Genomic DNA, 13198 nt, shown 5'->3' on the forward strand with positions numbered 1-13198 from the left:
TTACTACGAGGGAAACTAATTAATAATTTTAAAAAAAGAAAAGAAAAAAGAAATCTTCACCGTGTGTGATAGATTTTTTTCACTGACAGCTAGAAGCCTACAACTTCTGAATTAATTTATCTGGTTATGAGAACTGAAAACTTATTAGAATAATTCAGTTTAACTCCTAAATTGCTCCACATTTGTGAAAGAAGAACAATGATTAAAAGTTATGTTTTCAAGTATCAAACAGCTCTAAATTTACTGTATAACATAGTTCAAAGACAATGAATCTTGCATCTTGAGATTAAAAAAAAGAATTTATCCAGTAACAAGCTAATCTATAATTTGAAATTTCTATCCTGAAAATATACAATGTTTAACAGGGGACCAAGTGATTTACAGTTGTCTAAAGGTTAGCCCTACTTCGTTTGTAAGTAACAATAGAAAGTACAGTAAGATGGTAGAGACTCTACACTTGGCTACCTTTTATCCTCTCAGCCAGAAGAAGGTGCTCCATCATTGAAGCTAAGTGAATAAGAGGGATCATGTCACAAAATTCAAATAGGAGGCATGGCAGATATGTGTGGGCTAGAAAGGAGAGTTGATTTTTCACGATGCTACATATAGTCAGCTATCTCCTTAGAAGCTACTCAGAATTGTTTAGTGAAGGAGCATCTGGGAATGATATCGTCAAGATGACAGAGTAGGAGATACCAGGCTTCCTCCTCCTGCCTCCCCACTCTCCAAAAAACAAAAAAACAAACAAACAAACAAAAAACCCACAAAACCCAATGAGTTATCTATGAAGGAAAATAGCCCTGGGAGGGCCCAAGAGTTCAATTAAGAACCTGTAGCAACACAATGGGATGAAAAGTGGAGATTAACAACACTGGCATAGCTGAGATGTCTAGAGATGGCTAGGAGCAAAGAAGGTCAAAGGCTATCAGTATCAGCCATACAGAGAATGCCACCATGGTCTCCAGTGTTCTGCACTGCGGAGGACCCCAGTAGCCTTTGCTCTGAGTATCTCAACAGTCACTGAAGCTGAGGGCAGCCACAGACTCCCACGGCTTTCACAGTGGAGAACCCATAATGTTTGCTGGTGTGGCCACTTCAGTGGCCGGCTCCACAAAGGACACTAGCAGCTTTGGCCACCAAGGTAACCAACAGCCACTGTCACTGAAGACACCTGGAGAAGGAGATGTTGCTATGCACAACCCCCACCCCAGAAGGAACTGCTGTTGCACCACCCTGGCACAGAAGCTGCCCCTTCCATCAACCCTGGACATGTCCGGAACTCCAAAGCACCAGCTGCTCTACACATGCCTGCTCTCCAGACTGCTGCAGCACCATAAGCCTCTGTACCTCAGACTCCAGAGCCACAGCCACAGTGAGCAGTCTGCACCTCAAACCTCAGAGCCATGGTTGCTTGGCCTATGTCCATTCTCTAGGCTCAAGCTCCATAGGCACTCAGCAAGCACCCTTACCTAGGATGGCAGAGCCATCTTGGCCAACTTGGCTGCTAAGAACTCCTACAATCTTCATCAATGCTGACCTCAGTTGACAAAGCTACAAGGAGAATATCCAGCTAAGCCCTCCTTAGAGCTGGAACTGCTACACTACACCCAGCTGGCACCCTCATGCTCACCTGTGGATGAAGGTCTTTCTCCACCTAAAGCAGTTAATAAATTCTAGAAGTGACTGCTCCATTAAGTGTGCACACATCAATGCAAGGCTATAAGAAACACAAAAAAATCAAGGAAACTTGACACTATCAAAGGAATACAGTGAGTTTCCAGTAACTGACTACAAAGATATAGAGATCTATGAATTGTCAAAGAATTAAAAAGAATTGTTTTAAGGACCTCAGCAAGCTACAAGAGAACATAGATAGACAATTCAACAATATCAGGAAAACAATACATGAACAAAAGGAGAAGTTCCAAGAAAAGATGGAATTTATAAAGAAGAGCCAAACAGACATTCTGGAGCTGGAGAACACAATGAATGAAATGAAAAATGCAATACATAGCATCCACAGCAGATTTAATCAAGTAGAAGAATCTGTAATATGAAAAAGAATTATTTAAAATTACCAAATTAGAGAAACAAAAAGATAAATGAATGAAACAGAGTTAAGAAAGTCTACGGGATTTATGGAACATCATCAGAGAAAAATGCACACATTATGGGAGTCCCAGAAGGAAAAGAGAGAGAGAGAGTGAGAGAAAAGGGAGAAAGGTTATTTAAAGGAAATAATGGCTGAAAACTTCCCAAATCTGGGGAGAGATATTGATATCTAGGTATAGGAAGCTCAGTGGCCCTCAAACAGATGCAACAGAAAGAGGACTTTACAAAAACACATTACAATAAAACTGTCAAAACTCAAACACAAAGAGAGAATTCTGAAAGCAGCAAGAGAAAAAAAACTCATCTCATCTCATACAAGAGAACCCCCATCAGACTATCAGTGTTTTTTTTTCAGCAGAAACCTTGCAGACTAGGAGAGAGTGGGAGGATATATTCAAAGTGCTGAAAGAAAAACAAAACAAAACAAAACAAAACAAAACAAAACAACAACTGTCAACCAAGAATACTTTACCTAGCATGCCTGTCCTTCAGAAATGAAAGAGAGATACTTTTCCAGACAAACAAAAGCTGAGGAAATTCATCACCAAGACTTACCTGAAAATAATTGCTAAAAGGAGTTCTTCAAGAGGAAATGGAAGGACAATAACTAGCAATATGAAAACATATGAAAGAAAAGAACCTCAATAGTAACAGTAAGTATATAGACAAATTCAGAATACTCTATTACTGTAATGGTGGTATGTTATTCAATTTTAACTTTAGTATAAAGATCAAAAGATAAAAATAAAATAATAAAAATAACTACACCTACAAATATTTGTTAATGGATACACAATATAAAAAAAGTAAATTGTGCCATCCCAGAAACAAAATGTGAGGCAGAGGGGAGTAAAACAGTAGTTTTTGTGTGCAACCAGGGTTGTTATTACCTTAAATAGACAGTTGAAACTGTAAGATGTTTTATGTAAGCCCCATGGTAACCATGAAGTAAAAATCTATAGTGGATACACATAAGATAAAGGAATTAAAGCATACCACTACAGAAAATAATTAAATAACAAAGGAAGATAACAAGAGAGGAAGAAAAAAACAAGGAACTATAAAGTAGTCAGAAAACAATGAATAAAATGGCAATAGTAAGTCCCTATGTATCAATAATTATGTTTAATGTAAATGGATTAAATTCTACAATCAAAAAACATTGAGTGGCTGAATGGATTAAAAGAAACAAGACTCTATGTCAGGAAACTAGAAAAAGAGCAAATTAAATCCAAAGCAGTCAGGAGAAATTAAATAGTAAGAATAAGAGCAGAAATCAATAAAATTGAAAACAGGAAACCAATAGAGAAAGTCAATGAAAACAAAAGCTGGGTCTTTGAAAAGACCAATCATTTTCATAAACCTTTAGTTAGGCTAACTAACAAAAAAAGAGAGAGGACACAAATTACTAGTATCAGAAATGAAACAGGGGATATCACTACGGATCCCATGGACATTTAAAAATAGTAAGGGAATACTATGACCAGTTCTATGCCCATAAATTTGATAATCAAGATGAAATAGACTGATTGCTCAAAAGACACAATCTGCCAAAACACAAACAAGAAGAAATAGATGATCTGAATAGACCTATATCTATTAAAGAAATTGAGTCAAAAATTAGTAACCTTCCCAAACAGAAAGTATCAGAGCCAGATGGGTTCACTGCTGAATTCTATCAAAATTTGAGGAAGAAATTATATCAATTCTCTACAATTTCTTTCAAACAATAGAGGGAAAGGGAATAGATCCTAGCTTATTCTATGAGGCCAGTGTTACCCTACTACTAAAACCAAGCACATTACAAAAAAAGAAAACTACAAACCAATATCTCTGATAGATATGAAAATCCTCAATAAAATATAGCTAAATGAATTAAAAAAACATAAAAAGGATTATAACCACTACCAAGTAGGATTTATTCTAGATATGTAAGACTGGCTCAAAATTTGAAAACCAATTACTGTAATCCATCCCATCAACAGAATAAAAAAGAAAAACCACTTGATCATATCAACAGATGTAGAAAAAGCATTTGATAAAATCCAACACTCATTCATGACAAAAACTCTTAGAAAACTAGGAACAGAGGGAAACTTTCTCAACTTGATAAAGACTATCCACAAAAAACCTACAGCTAACATCATATGAATGATGAGAAAATCAAAGTATTCCCTCTAAGATTAATTACAAGGTAACAATATCCCCTCTCACCATTCTTTTCAACACATTACTAGAACTCCTTGCTAATGTAATAAGGCAAGAAAAGGAATAAAAGTGTACAGATAGAGAAGGAAGCTATAAAGCTGTAAAGCTATGTTCACAGATAACATAATCATCCAAGTTGAAATTCTGAAAGGATCCACAAAAATTTCCTAGAATTATTAAGCAATTATTCAAGATTGCAAGGTACAGGGTACACAAAAGTCAGTTGCTTTCCTATATACCAACAATGAACAAGTAAAATTTGAAATTAATAAAACAGTATCATTTACATTAGGATAAAAAATACTTAAGTATAAATCTAACAAAATATATACAAGATCTATATGAGGAAAACTACAAAATGCTGACAGACAAAGTCAAAGAACTAAGTAAGTGGAGAAATAGTTCATGTTTATGTAAGAAGATACCATTTCAATGATCAAGATACATTTCTTCCTTACTTTTTCTGAAGATATAATGCAATCCCCATCAAAATCCCAACAAATTTTTTTTTTGGATATCGACAGACTGATTTTAAAGTTTATATAGAGAGGCAAAAGATCCAGAAGAGCCAACACAATATTGAAGAAAAACAAAGTTGTAATGCTAATGCTACTAAACTTCATGCCTTTCTATAAAGCTACAGTAATCAAGATAGTATGGTAATAACAAAAGAATAGACAGATCAACAGAACATAAAAGGGAGACCAGAAACAGACAGACATAAATAAAGTCAACTGATATTTGACAAAGGAGCAAAGGCAATAGCATGGAGCAAAAATGTCTTTTCAACAATGGCATATCATTCACTGCTATAAAAATGATTTATCAAGCTCTGAAAAGACAAGGAGGAACCTTAAATTCATATTACTAAGTGAAAGAAGCCATCCTAAAAAATACATACTGTATAATTCCAAATATATGACATTCTGGAAAAGGCAAAGCTATACAGAAAATAAAAGGATTGATGATTGTCAGGGGTGGGAAGTGGGAAGGAAATAAAAAGGCAGAACACAGAGGATTTTTAGGTCAGTGAAGACACTCTATATGATATAAAGATGGATCTATATCATTAAACATTTGTCCAAACTCATAGAATGTACGATATCACAAGTTACTCCTACGGTAAACTACAGACTTTGGGTGATTAAGATGTGTCAATGTAGGTTCATCCTTTGTAAAAAGTGTACCAGTCTGATGAGCTATGTTGATAATGTGGGAGGATATGCATCTATAGGGGCAGAGGGTATACAGGAAATCCCTGTACCTTTCTCTCAACTTTGTTGTAAACCCAAAAGTGCTCCAAAAAAATTAAGTCTTAATTAAAATTATGAGCAAGACCCAAGTATATGCTGCCTACAATAGACTTACACATAGGCTGAAAGTGAAGAGATGGGAAAAAGTATTCCATGCAAATAGACAGCAAAGACAAGAAGGGTAGCTATACTTATATCAGACAAAATAGACTTCATGTCAAACCTGTAACAAGAAAAAAAAGGAGATCATTATATAATGATAAAGGTATTAATTCATTGAGAGGATAAAATAATTATAAATATATATGCACCCAATATTGGAGCATCTAAATATATAAAGCAAATGTTAACAGCTCTTAAGGGAGAAATAGACAGATATTCAATAATAATAAAGGACTTTAATACTCCACTTTTAACAATGAGTGGAACATCCAGACCAAAAATTGATAAGGAAATACTGTACTTGAAATACATTTTAGACCAAATGGACCTAACTGAAATGCACAAAATATTCCATCCAATAGCAGCACAACACATTCTTCTCAAGCACACATGGAACATTCTCCAAAAAAATTCATATGTTAAGTCACAATATAAATCTTAACAATTTTAAGAAGACTGAAATCATACCATGTATCTGTTCTGACCACAATGGTCTGAAAATAGAAAGTAATAACAGAAGTAAGACTAAAAAAAATTCATGAAACTAAAAACATATGGAAATAAAATGACATATTCCTGAACAGCCAAAGAGTCAAAGAAATCAAAAGGGAAATATCTTGAAAGCAATGAAAATGGAATTACATCATACCAAAACTTATGGGATGCAGCAAAAGCAGTTCTAAGTGGACAGTTAATACAAAAATGTCTACATTAACAAAAAAGAAAGATCTCAAGTAAAATCCTAAGTTTATACCTCAAGAAACTAGAAAAAGAACAATAAACAAAGCCCACAGTTGGCAAAAGGAAGACAATAAGACAGGTCAGAGCAGAAAGAAAGGAAATAGAGACTAGAAAAACAATAGAAAACATTAATGAGATTAAGGTGGCTTCTTAAAAAGATAAACAAAACTGGGAAATCTTTAGCTGGGTTAATTATGAAAAAAAAGGTTGAAGATCCAAATAAATAAGTCAGCAATGAAAGAAGAAACATTAAAACTGATACCTTAGAAATATAAAACATCATGAGACACTATTTTGAACAATTATATACCAACAAATTGTATAAATAGATAAATTCCTAAGAATATGCAACGTACTAATACTGAATATTGATGAAATAGAAAATCAGAACAGGCCAATAATGAGAAAGGAAATGGATTCAGTAATTAAAGCCTCCCAATAAACAAAAGTCCAGGATCAGATAGCTTCACTAGTGAACTCTACTGAACATTCAAAGAATTAATACCAATCCTTCCCAAACTCTTCCAAAAAACAAAAGAGGGAAGACTTCCAAACTAATTTTATGAGGCCAGCACTACCCTGATACCAAAACAAGATAAGGACATTAAAAGAAAAGAAAATTACAGTCCAATATCCCAGATGTATATACATGCAAATGTCCTCAGCAAAACACTAGCAAACCTAATTCAATAGCATGTTAAAATAATCATACATTATGATCAAGTGGGATTTATGACTTAGATGCAAGAATGTTCAACATATACAAATCCATGAATGTGATACACCACATTAACAAAATAAAGGACAAAAATCATATGATCATATCAGTATATGTAGAAAAAGCATTTGACAAAATTAGTGTCCCTTCCTTATAAAAGCTCTCAATACTTAGGTAGGGAGGGAATGTACCTCAACATAATAAAGGCTATATATGACAAGTTTACACCTAACATCATACTCAATGGTGAAGGGCTAAAAGCTTTTCCTGTATGATCAGGAACAAGACAAGGATGCCTACTATGGTCACTTCTATTCAATATAATAGTGGAAGTCCCACCAGAGAAATTCAGCAAGAAAAATAAATAAATAAATAAATAAATGGCATCCAAATCAGAGAGAAAGAAGTAAAATTTGTCTCTCTAGAAAACCCTAAAACTCTACCAAAATCTGTTAGAAAAAATAAATAATTCAATAGAGATGCTCCATACAAAATGAACATACAAAAGCCAGTTGTATAAAAATCTGAAGATACAAATAAATGCAAAGATATCCCCTGTTCATGGATTGGAAGAATTAAAGTTCTTAAAATGTCCATACTACCCAAATAAGTATACAAATTCAGTGTAATCCCTATCAAAATTCCAATAGCAAGAGAAATAGAAAAGAAAAAAAAACCAACTTATATGAAAACCACAAAAGAGCCCAGATAGTACACACTTTAGCAGCACATAAACTAAAATTAGAACGGTACAGAGAAGATTAGCATTCCCCTGTGCAAGAATGACATACAAATTTGTGAAGCCATTCAGATTTTTAATTATTGAATCACTATATTGTACACCTGAAACTAATATAACACTATATGTTAACTATACTGGAATTAAAAAAAAAAAAAGAGCCCAGAAGCTAAAGCAATCTTCAGCAAGAAGAACAAAGTTGGAGGCATCACACTTACTGATTTCAAATTATATTACAAAGTGATAAAAATCAAAACATATGGTACTAGTTTAAAAACAGATATTTAGACCATTGGGACAGAATAAAGAGCCCAGAAATAAACCCATTCATATGTATTCAACTAATCTTTGACAACGTTGCCAAGAATATACAATGTGGAAAGGATAGCCTCTTCAATAAATGATGTTGGGAAAACTAGATATCCACATGAAAAAAAAAAAGGATGCTTATTTTATACTACACACAAAAATCAACTGAAAATGGATTAAAGACTTAAATGTAAGACCTGAAAACCATAAAATTCCTAGATGAAAACATAGGGGAAAACCACCTTGACAATGCTCTTGGCAATGATTTTTTTTTCCCCTTTTTGGATGTGACACCAAAAGCACAGAAAACAAAAACAAAAATAAATGAGGGGGACTGTATGAAACTTAAAAGTTTTTGTGTAACAAAAGAAACAAGTAACAAAATGAAAAGGCAACTATGGAATGGGAGATAATATCTTCAAAACATATATCTCATAAGGGATTAATATCTAAAATACATAAAAAACTTGTACAACTAAATAGCAAAATATCCAAATATGTCAATACAAAAATAGGCAAAAGACCTGAAGAGACATTTTTATAAAGAAGACACACAAATAGCCAACATGTGCATAAAAGATGCTCAACATCACTAATAATAAGAAAAACTCAAATCAAAATTACAGTGAGATGTTATTTCATGCCTGTTGGTATGGCTATTACCAAAAATCAAAAAAGTAAGTGTTGGCAAGGATATAGAGAAAAGGGAACCCTTGTATGGTGTTGGTGGGAATGTAAACTAGAACAGCAATTATAGAAAACAGTATGGAGTTTCCTCATAAGATTAAAAATTTTAACTATCCTATGATCCAGCGATCTCACAGATGGGTATACAGCCAAAGGAAATAGAGTTGCTCTCAAACTGGTATCCGCACTCCCAGTTCACTGCAGCATTATTCACATTAGCCAAGATACAGAAGCAACTTAAGTGCTCATCGACAGATATATGAAATATGATACACATATGTAATGAAACAGTATTCAGCCTTTAAAAAAAAAGGAAGTCCTGCTGTTTGTGACAACATGGATGTACCTAGAAGACACTATGCTAAGTGAATTAAGTCAGGCACAGAAAGACAAATACTGCATGATCTCACTTTTACATGGACTTCAAAAAAAAAAAAAACCAAACTCACAGTAACAGAGAGTGGAGTGGTGGTTACAGGGGCTGAGGGGTTGGAAGAAATAGGAAGATGTCATTCAGAGGATAAAAACTCTTGGCTAGAGGATGAATAAGTTCTGGAGACCTAATGTTATAACATGATGACTATAGTTAATAATAATGTATTATACACTTCAAATTTGCTAAAAGAGATCTCAAGTGTTTTCCCCACAAAAAAATTGTTAACTATGTGAGGTGATGAATATGTTAATTAGCTTGACTATGGTAATCATTAAACAATGCATATGTATATTCAAAACATCATGTTGTGCTACTTAAATACATACAATTTTTATTTGTCAATAATACCTTAATAAAGCTGGAAAAAAAAACTCTGCATAGCAGGACCTGCAGTGGGAGCTCACTTAGCCTGTCCCAAATTGACTGCTTCTAATGTAGCAAAACAGAGACTTGGTGACATATTGCTCAAACATCTGTAGCTGGTAGGTACCTTTTCAGAACTTCACTTCTGATTTAAAAGCATGCTTTCCAAATATCAATCATATTTCATCCCAAACTGATAATGTTAGTTGTCTTGTTATTTTATGTATATAATTTATATATCAATAAAAATTAATGATATATAAGTAGAAAAAAGTAGTAAACAATTTATCAATATTCTATATTTAGAATACTTTGCATGTATCTGTAAATTCTTACTTTATTCAAAAGAAACTAAAGCAATAAATTGTATCTGACCCATTACAAGCAAGAAGGAGGTTTCTGAAGACCAACCTGGTGACTTGCATTTAAAGAAAAGCTTTGGCCTCATATTTAAAATGTGATGAATAAATGTGTATTTATATTAATTAAACAAAGTATTCAACTATGGTATGTATTTTTAACATGAGTTCTTTCTTTTACCATTGTTTTTTCAATTAACCAATTAAATTTGGGTCCTGATCACTTAAGATAAGAGGGCTTTCCAATGTCTGTACAATGCATTACCTAAGCTGCCAGGAATACTGCTGGGCTAACAGCATAACCCTCAGCTATCTACCTCTCTGGAGATTTCCCTTGGCTAATGAGAGCTGCCCTGCCACTAGAATCTAATGGCTGGTTATTTTGCCAGTATAAAAGCCCAACCTCCTCATTCCAATTTGGAAAACTCTCGAAGGTCATTCCAGTTTCAGAGCTCTCTATGGGGCTGACTGAGCTTTTATTGAGACTGCATTACAGTCCAATTTCTCCCCCACTCAGTCCTGCTTCCTCCCCTTCCCTATTGGTGTTGATTCTGAGGGCATGCTCCAATAAACATCCTGATGCCTAAGGTCAATGTGAGTAGACTTTCCGTGAGTCCTGCAATAGGGTTCTACAGTGCTTTCACTTTAATCTGGCTTTCAAAGAGCATCTAACCACTAGCAATCAGCCCGAATATCAATGTCAAAGTTGAAGATCTGACTTAAAAACAATGCAGAGATACAGTCCCCTCTTTCTCTTTTCCACTTCCCAATCCTCTTTCCATGTCTCCTTCTCCTGTGAAAGCCTACAAAAATGGATATCTGATATCCTATTTCAGTATAATTTTCATTATATCTCATAAAATATACCATATCATTATAATTAATAGCTATAATATGATAATAGTCGCTGCTGCAATAAATGGACCCAAAATTTATGTTTCCAACCCAGTAGAAGTTCATTTCTTGCTCATTTATCAATAATCACCAGGTAAACAAGATGACATGGAGCCTTCTTCCACACAGTTGTTTAGAAGTTTCTGCTATTTTCACCAAATGTTTTCTCAAAGAGCTGGCTTTATTCCATTCAACAGGACAGAAGAAAAGTGTATGGAGGAAGAGCTATGGAGGTTTTTGGAGGCCACACTTGAAAATAGTGTGCCTCACTTCCATTGAATGTTCAGTTGTGAAGCCAAACCAAACTACAAGCAAGACTGGGAAATGCAGTCTTCCTGAACATCCAGGAAGGACAAAAGAATATAGATTTTGGTGAGCAGCTCTGCCACACTAGGGTCATCCAAAAATTTCATCTCCTAGGACACAATGGGTAAATTTTCTGCATACAAGTCTTTTTCTGAGACTTGTAACTGATCTATGAATTTGAACTCTCCTTCTGTTAGACCCTTTCTGTATATGAGCATTTAATGTGACTGATGCTATTGATTTTTATGTTCTTACAATTTATATACAAAGAACAACATATACTTAATGTTCACAACTTGATGGATTTGGGCATATGTAAATACAACATGGTATCATCACCACAATCAAGGTAATAGACTTATCCAACACTTCTCAGAATTCCCTAAATATGACACCAAAAGCAAGGCAACAAAAGCAAAAAGAGACAAGTGGGACTACATCAAACTAAAAAGTTTTTTCATGGCAAAGGAAACAATCAACAGAATGAAAAGCAACCTACAGAATGGGAGAAAATATTTGCAAACCATATATCTCATATAACTGATAAGAGACTAATTTCCTTTTTTAAAAAGTTTTATTTATTTATTTGACAGAGAGAGAGACAGCTAGAGAGGGAACACAGCAGGGGGAGTGGGAGAGGGAGAGAGAAGTAGGCTCCCCACTGAGCAGGGAGCCCCTGACCCTGGGATCAGGACCTGAGCTGAAGGCAGAAGCTTAAGGACTGAGCCACCCAGGCACCCCATAATTTCCAAAAATATGTAAGGAATTCCTATATCTTAATAGCAAGGAAAACTAGTAATCCATTAAAAACTCGGCAAAGGACTTGAACAGACATTTCTCCAAAGAACACATACATATAGCCAAAGCATGCACAATATCATTAATTATTAGGGAAATGCAAATTAAAATCACAATGAGATGTCACCTCACACCTGCTAGGATAGTTATTATTAAAAAAAGTGTTGGTGAGGTTGTGAAAAAATTACAACCCCTATACACTGTTGGCGGAAATATAAAATGGTACAGCAGTTATGTAAAACACTACGGACATTCCTCAAAACATTAAAAATGGAAATACAAAATGATCCAGCAATACCACTTCTGATTGTTTAAAAACAATTGAAATCAGGATCTCAAACAGATATCAGCACTCCCATGTTTATTGCAGCATTATTTACAATAGCCAATATATAGGAACAACCTGAGTCCATTGAGAAATGAATAGATAAAGAAAATGTGGTAATGAATATAGTAGAATATTATTTAGCCTCAAAAAAATTCTGCCATTTGCAACAACATTCATGAACATGGAGGACATCATGCTAAGTGAAATAAGCATCACAGAAGGACAAGTAACTCCATGATTCCTTTTATGTGAGTATCTAAAATAGTCAAACTTTTATAAGCAGAGAATACAATAGTGGTTGCTGGGGGCTGTTGGGTGGGGAAAGTAGGGAGTTGTTCAATGAGTATAAAGTTTCAGTTATGCTAGTTGAATAAATTCTAGAAATTATGCTAGTTGAATAAATTCTAGAAACCCGCTGTACAACATACTGCCTATAGTTAACAATACAGTATTGTACACCTCAAAATTTTTTAAGAGAATAGATCTCATTGTTAAATATTCTTACCAAACACAAGACAAAACAAAGGGAATGTGTATGGATTTTATAGATAGTCATATCTTTAACAGAAGTCCTGTATACATTTCCAAAGAAATGTACAATCACACATTATTAGCACATTTATGATGAAAAAAGGACATAGAACCTGCATATATCAATGCCAGTCATGGTACCAGGATCTTCAGCTACATTTATTCCTCACAACAACATAAAAAGTAAATCCTGTTATTATGATTATGTTAGAAAGAAATTTAGGGTTAGAGATAATCACCCCACCCCCACACAA

General features: G+C 34.3%; 1 protein-coding gene and 1 non-coding gene across 2 annotated transcripts in view; one reads left to right on the forward strand and one right to left on the reverse strand.

The window, feature by feature from the left end:
• Nucleotides 1–13198, reverse strand: part of TNNI3K (TNNI3 interacting kinase) — a 303991-nt gene that overhangs the window by 216491 nt on the left and 74302 nt on the right. The window lies entirely within an intron of this gene.
• LOC118530985 (U6 spliceosomal RNA) lies at nucleotides 7906–8011 on the forward strand. Its single transcript, XR_004914922.1, has one exon. It is a non-coding gene; the product is annotated as a U6 spliceosomal RNA (small nuclear RNA).

The sequence above is a fragment of the Halichoerus grypus genome, chromosome 5 (genome assembly GCF_964656455.1).
Source record: "Halichoerus grypus chromosome 5, mHalGry1.hap1.1, whole genome shotgun sequence".
NCBI lineage: Eukaryota > Metazoa > Chordata > Mammalia > Carnivora > Phocidae > Halichoerus > Halichoerus grypus.